Source organism: Acanthochromis polyacanthus, chromosome 16 (assembly GCF_021347895.1).
Source record: "Acanthochromis polyacanthus isolate Apoly-LR-REF ecotype Palm Island chromosome 16, KAUST_Apoly_ChrSc, whole genome shotgun sequence".
Lineage (NCBI taxonomy): Eukaryota > Metazoa > Chordata > Actinopteri > Pomacentridae > Acanthochromis > Acanthochromis polyacanthus.
This window is the reverse complement of record NC_067128.1, coordinates 9,022,098-9,029,164: the sequence shown is the minus strand read 5'-3', so window position 1 is coordinate 9,029,164 and position 7,067 is coordinate 9,022,098.

The following is a 7,067-nucleotide window of genomic DNA, read 5'->3' as shown; positions in this document are numbered from 1 at the left end:
TTTACTTCACTTCTACTGGATGTCTGAGCTCAAGTCAGAGTTCAGCCTGTGAAGCGGACCGTGTGCTGAACTTCAAACACGCTGAGAACTCATCAAATCCATAAGGTTCAGGGTGCATGTGCTGTGTTAATGCACCTACTGTAGCTCTAAAACTAATGTGGGTGTAGTGCTTCTATAATAAGAAGAATAAATAAATAAATATGGGACAGATATGTTGAGGATAAAAAGGGGAAATGGCAGTGATAGACATTTAATGAATAAGTTCAGACAGATTTTACATTTATCAGCACATTTAAGTGAGTTTAAGTAGATCTGATTTGGCCAACTTAGCATGGAAGGAATCCTGAAGTTTGTCAGAGACTGGTTTGCCTTACAGGGTCAGTTGGAACCAGATCCACCATTACTTTTAAAATGCTCAACAAAATCAACTCTTCTCCATGATTGTGGTGAAACATCTCTCTCTCTCTCTCTCTCTCTCTCTCTCTCTCTCTCTCTCTCTCTATATATATATATATATATATATATATATATATATATATATATATATGCAGTTACTGGACTACAGGACGTGGCGCAAGATATGACGACTGAAATACAGAGAACAGCGAAAATTTGGAATATTTTCAAATCACTATCAGGCAGGAATAACTATCATTTGCTGTCAAACACATACATGAACAAATAAAATATTACTGCAGGAAAGCTTGGATTTTTAAAAAAAAAAAATTTGATATTTTTCATTTAACCCTGTAACATTCAGATAATAAATGAAAAAAAATTATATATTTTAAAATATAATTTATTTTTGCTTAGTTTCATTTGGTTTAAATTTTTTTGCGCATTTTTTTTCTAGATTTGGGTTATACATTATTATAATTATTTTTTATTATTAGTGCTTAGTTACATTTTATTGCATTTTTTCTGTTTTTTTTCAATATTTGGATATATACCCCAATTCTCAGACACTGATATGAATAAAATATGTATACAAAGATAGATAGATAGATAGATAGATAGATAGATAGATAGATAGATAGATAGATAGATAGATAGATAGACAGAAAGAAAATAATAATAAAAAAAATGAAAAAGATGTATTTTTGCAACAATGGGTTTTACAGGGTTGAAGGTGAAAATGTGTTTCCATATGCTGCAAATAATGTATTTTTCCAAAGCAGACAATATGTGTTTCATAAAACTGTTGGCTTTTACACAGGGAACTTGCTATAGCTACACCAAGCTAAACCTAACACAGTTTAATACACCACCTATTAAAGATATTCAAGAATTCTATTTTTATTGCTATTCTACACTGAATCATGGTCAATTTATTAGCTTTTTTTATACAAGAATTTACAAAAAAATGCTCTATCATGTCAAAGTGATAACCATGTTCAAATAATTAATGCCAATGATATAAAATGTAAAATAAGTGGTTGTGCAAATATTCCCGTCCTGTAAAGTGACTCCCCTAATTCAACACAGGTGCAGCCAGCTGGTGCTAGAGGTCAGACAATTAGTGAAATGAGGATCATCTCATTGTAGTAAATGTGTCTTAAGTGATTACAGTGTAAAGACGTCTGTATCTGGAAGGTTCAGTCACTGGTGAATCAGTGCACTTGACTGTAATTACACCATAAAGCCACAAAACACTTTGTGAAGAAGTTATTGAAAAATATAAGTCAGGGGATGAGACAAGAAAATGTCCAAGTCACTGAACATCCCTTAGAGTACAGTTAAATTCATCATTAAAAATGCAAGGAATGTGGCACATGGGCAAAAATCTTAGAGTTGGCGCAATCTAAGTGCCTGTATACTAGCGAGGGAGGCCACCAAGACACCAATGAGTCCCCTGAAGGAGTTAAAAACTTCAGCAGCTGGGATGGGACAGATGGTGTGTACAAATGTTGCTGTTCTTCACCTGTCAAAGCTTTAGTGTTACAAAGACAAAGACATTGTTAAAAAAAACATTGATTAGAGTTCACCAGAGGGCATGTAAGAGACTCTGAAATCAATTGAATGAAGGGTTTTTTGTCTGATGGGACAAAAATTAAACTTTCTGAACATCAGACATCAAACATCATCACAAACACACCACACCTACTGGGAAGCATGGTGGTGGCAGCATCATTATGTGGGATTCTACCCCCTGCAGGTCCTAGAAGGCTTGTAAAGATAAAAGGTAAAGTGAACAATTATTTAAATATAACCCTATTCTTGAAAAAAAAGCAACAATACATGATTGATTCAATGCTGAAAAGCAATAAAATGGGAAAACCTCCAAGGGGGATAAACACCTTTTATCAACTGTAGGTTGAATTTATTGATTGATTATTGCAAAACTGAACCTTTTCATCGAATGACAACAGTTGATGTAGTTGTACTAACCATCAGCAAAGATTTTCACCTGTTTCCTTCTAGGTTGGTAGCTAGAAGATGCTAAAATGTTTTATATGCGAACTCTTTACCTGTGAATATGCTTTGTCTTGTTTAATGTATATTTGCATGATAGCATGAGGGAGCATCATAAATAGGGATGTCTGCTGATATTATCGGCCCGATATTGGCATAAAAATGTAATATTGATCAATATTGTTATCGGGGTTTTTGCCTATCATGAAAACTGATAAAATAATGGCTGGATTTCTCCAGCATTTTACTCATAGACTCACAGAGGGAGGGCGAGATGGAAAGTGTGACCTGTTGTTTGAGACAATTAAAAAATAAATAAATATAGCATAAATATGGCATTTTCCCGCATAACTCAAGTTTAAATAGCTTTCTGATTTTGCACAGACTATGTTTACATCTGGAAAGCCTTGTTGCATTTGAGAATGTATCCAGTGGGGCATCACAATAAAATTAGGCATGATGTGTTAATTCCACGACAGGAGATATGTGATGTCACCTAAAATTAGTTAAATAGCCCACATATATCGGTATCGGTTGATATCGGAGTCGGAAATTGAGAGCGGGACAATATCGGCATATCTGTTATTGGCAAAAAAGCAAATATTGGGCATCCCTACTCATAAATGTTCACACCAGATTGTTCCTCGTATAATGAAAACTGTATCTGGGAGACCAACAGATAAAGTCCATGCTTGTAATGCAGAGCTGTTTAAAGTTATAGAATTTGTCGGTTAATGATTTTACTTTGTGTTGTAAGTGGTGAAAAAGAATGTGTAGTTATAAAATCACACAACATGAGGCTACACTCATGACAAAAAAAATACAGGGCCACTTGTTAAAGGAAAGTGTTGCTGGGAAAGTGACCTTCTTGGTGGCGACTTTAAATTTTGTTGATGAATTGCGATTTAATATTGAACAAAAATGTACAAGGTCAAGAATGTACTTTTTAAATTGCCTACAAACCCTTAAGGTCCTTTTATTTTCATAATTAAAGAATTCATACACTTCTTGCAGCTCTCATAACTTGTGTGTCTTCATATTCAGCAGATTTAATTGCTTTAATTGCTTCAGTGTAAAATTTCTCCAGCATGTCGTTGTTAGCGTGGATCATGGAAATATGACATGTGACATTCACTATTCTCTAGCTGGAATCAGGGTTCAACAGTAACATTAACACATCACATGGATTTTGGCCATATGGGACCTCTAAAGCAACTTCATTTGGTTTATCATTTCATGTCTCGCGTTTCATCAGTGTGTGCAGCATGAAAAAGTAGGCCAATTATAAATAGCATCAGGAAGAGAACTACATTTTCATTTATCAAAGGTCTTCTGCAAGAACTACTTCAGTATCTCATTTCTCTTCTTAAATTTAAAACAAATTCTCACCAAATCAGATACAGATCTTGTTTAATTTCTGATTGTATTCCAATACTTTGCACCTTATAAATGAAATAACTAACAGAAAACTTTATGACTTGAATACTTCATCACACCAGCCTATTTACCCTTTTAACTTTATAAGACCCGTTTAAATAAATGTCATAATAATGAATGTTATTAATTATGTTACACTTTTTCTCTGATCATGTGACTTCTTCCAATGACCAACACCAGCAGCACTCATGTATCCCCAAACCATGATACTGCCTCCACCATGCTTGACAGTAGGTGCTGTACATGCTGGAGGTAATGCTTCACCTGGCCTTGTTTCCTCACATTAGCAGGAGGAAAATAAACCTGGAAACTGGACTCATCTGACCACAGAATCTTCTTCCAATTCCTGGCTGCCCAGTTCTTGGGGCTAAACTCTGTCTCTCATTGATCAGGGGCTTCTTGACAGCATGATAGGACCTTAAGCCATGATCTAAAAGCCGGTCATGTTCAGTGTGGGTGGAACACTTGCCACCAGTTTGGTTTGACCACTGCTGCTGAAGCTCCTGATCTCATTCGGTGGTTTTCCCTTCACACGTGAATCAGGATGCGGTCATTTCTTGCTAAAGAAACCCTTGGACATCCAGATTTTGGTTTGCCTTCCAAACGTTTGGTTCGTCTGTATTTCTGCAGAGTGAATCAAACTGCTGCAGTACTGCATCTGCACTTCCTGGCTATCTAGCAGCAGCTGTATCCTTATAGGCTGAGAATCTGTATCTTCAGGCATGTTTACTGCGTTAGGTTCCCTGTTTTAGCCGTTTTTGTCTCTGAACAATTTTCAGATGTGCTGGCTTTATATAAACATGAAGCATGGCAATAAAAATTGTGTCTTTTAATAAAAAGCATGACTTTCATTAGTGGATCACTGGTACCAAAATGAGCCAGTACTCAAAATTTCTTATGTATTCTGATTTTGGCTGTCCCTATACTATAAGAAATTGCACTTAATGCAATATTGCACAAATGCATGTGGTGTCCAAAAACGTTTTCCACCACTGTATTTGGTGTAGACTTCCACCAGAGTTCTAACAATTATTCAATTAGTTGTCAAGTTTTAAAATAATCGTCACCTATTTTGACAATGCATTCATTGATATGAGTTTTTTTTTAATCAAAGGAAATTCAAAATACTCTGATTTCAGCTTCATGAATGTAAAATGTTTCTGCTTTTCTAATCCTCTTTGACTCTGAGGACACACTTTGCTGCTCTGCTATCCACATCCATTTTAGAAGCTGGGAAAATGAAGTTTGAAGTCAACCCAACAAGAGCAGCAGATAAGGCCGCTTTAAGAGAGCATCTTTGCAGCCTCTCTGCTTTGGTAAAGCTGAACTCATGGACGTCGGCTCTGGACGGCTTCTGCAACACCAGTTCAGGGTGTGCGGCAGGTGAAGCCGAATGAAGCCGAGCAGACGTGTTGATTCCTGTCAGCTGATTCATGATTGTAGCTGTTAAATACCCTATTGAGACAGGTGGAGTAATGCATGCACACACACGTGTTTGTCTGTCTGTCACACAGCAGGACTTATGCTGTATGTTGCATAAGAGAGTCTCTGGACGGCTTCTGCAGCACCAGCTCAGGGTCAGCAACAGGTGGAGCTCAGTACAGCTAAGTAGACATGTTAATCCCTGTCAGTTGATGAGTAATTGTATCTATTGAATACTCACAGTAAGCCAGTGAGTACTGTATACTCTACTCTGCAGGCACAGGATCACTTCATGTTTACTTCATCACTACATATTACATAAGAGGAGCTGCTGGTAGTTGCTGCGTCACTTCAGATGTTTCTGAGTTTGCTCAAAAGTAATCTGAGAAAAAAAAATGCTGTTTTCTGCAAGCAGAAACTCTATCCCAGTTGGGCACATGTTATCATACTGTGCTTGTTTAAGAGAGGGCAGCAACCTGGAAAGATTGCCCTACATTTCACTGACTGCTATCTTCTGGTATCTTCGGGAACTACTTGATAACATGTTCTTCTACTGTTAAGGTACAGCAATTATGGATCAAAGATTTCAGCTCCTGATGATGAACCTGAAAAGGTTTATCAAAGGAACAGCAAAAAGACTTTCAGATGAAGTTTAGAAGAAAAAAATGTTTGTATATTGAACCTGTGCCAGCTGTAAATCCCAAAGGTCCAGTTAGTCATTTGCATTTAAAATCAACTGCACAGCTGCTTTGGAATGCTTCTTTTTCATGGTGACAGAAAATACCTCTCAGTCCTGTTTATGATCAATGCACAATAAAGCATTTCTGTCTTTCATTTTCACAGCCTGATATGCTACCATACAATGCATTTATTAAACTTAAAATAAATACTGTGGCCTACTTATCAGCCTCAGCGCTAAGAAATAAAAGCTCTGGTTTAGTCTATTTTTGGCACTGATTGATTCCAGCTCATGTCATTTCTGACAGTCATGTAATAGTAGCATTATTTTATAAAGAAAATGTTTCAGCGTGGCCAGAGTGACTCCCTCTGGCTGCTAGTGGATATTACATTTTTGCATCTGCAGGAATGTTCAGGATAATGATATTGAATGCACAGAGGGACGTGTAGCAGCTTTACAGTTTTAAGACAAAGTGGTCATGCTTTGGTTTCTTGTTCTCATCTGGTGTTGCAATATAAATAGCAGTTATAGGGAAAACACACTGAAATGTGACTTAATGAGTCTCCAAAGTAATTAAAATGTACATGCCAACGTATTTTTATTTTGCAGTATTACCTCAGCATAAATATATACACCTCATATCATTTTAAAACTGTAAAGTTGAAATTACAGAAAATAAAGACAAAGAAGGACCATTTCAGACAGGACACTTGCACTCAATTTAACCGTTTACTCTGAGCGATGGTTTGGAGCAATGCAAGCATGATGCTGAAAGTCTGAGATTCACAACATTTGACTAAATGAGCACAGTATGCACACTAATGCAGGAAAAAGCTGGTGAACTATTCTGTAGAGCTGCAGCAGTGGGCCACAGTAAGAGTGACCGATGTGGAGAGTACAGAGCAAGTGGAATAAACAACACTGCTTCAGTTGTAAAGTGAATTGGCTAGGGTTAATTAGTTGGGACTGTGTGTCTACCTCAACTACCGCAAGGCAGCATTTTTTTTTAAATAAAGTATTTTAATCTTCTGTACTTCTCACCAGTGTGTCTCTTTTACTCACTTATCTCACATGTCACCTGGCAGTCACAGAAAGTAGAGTATATACTGTTCAGAAA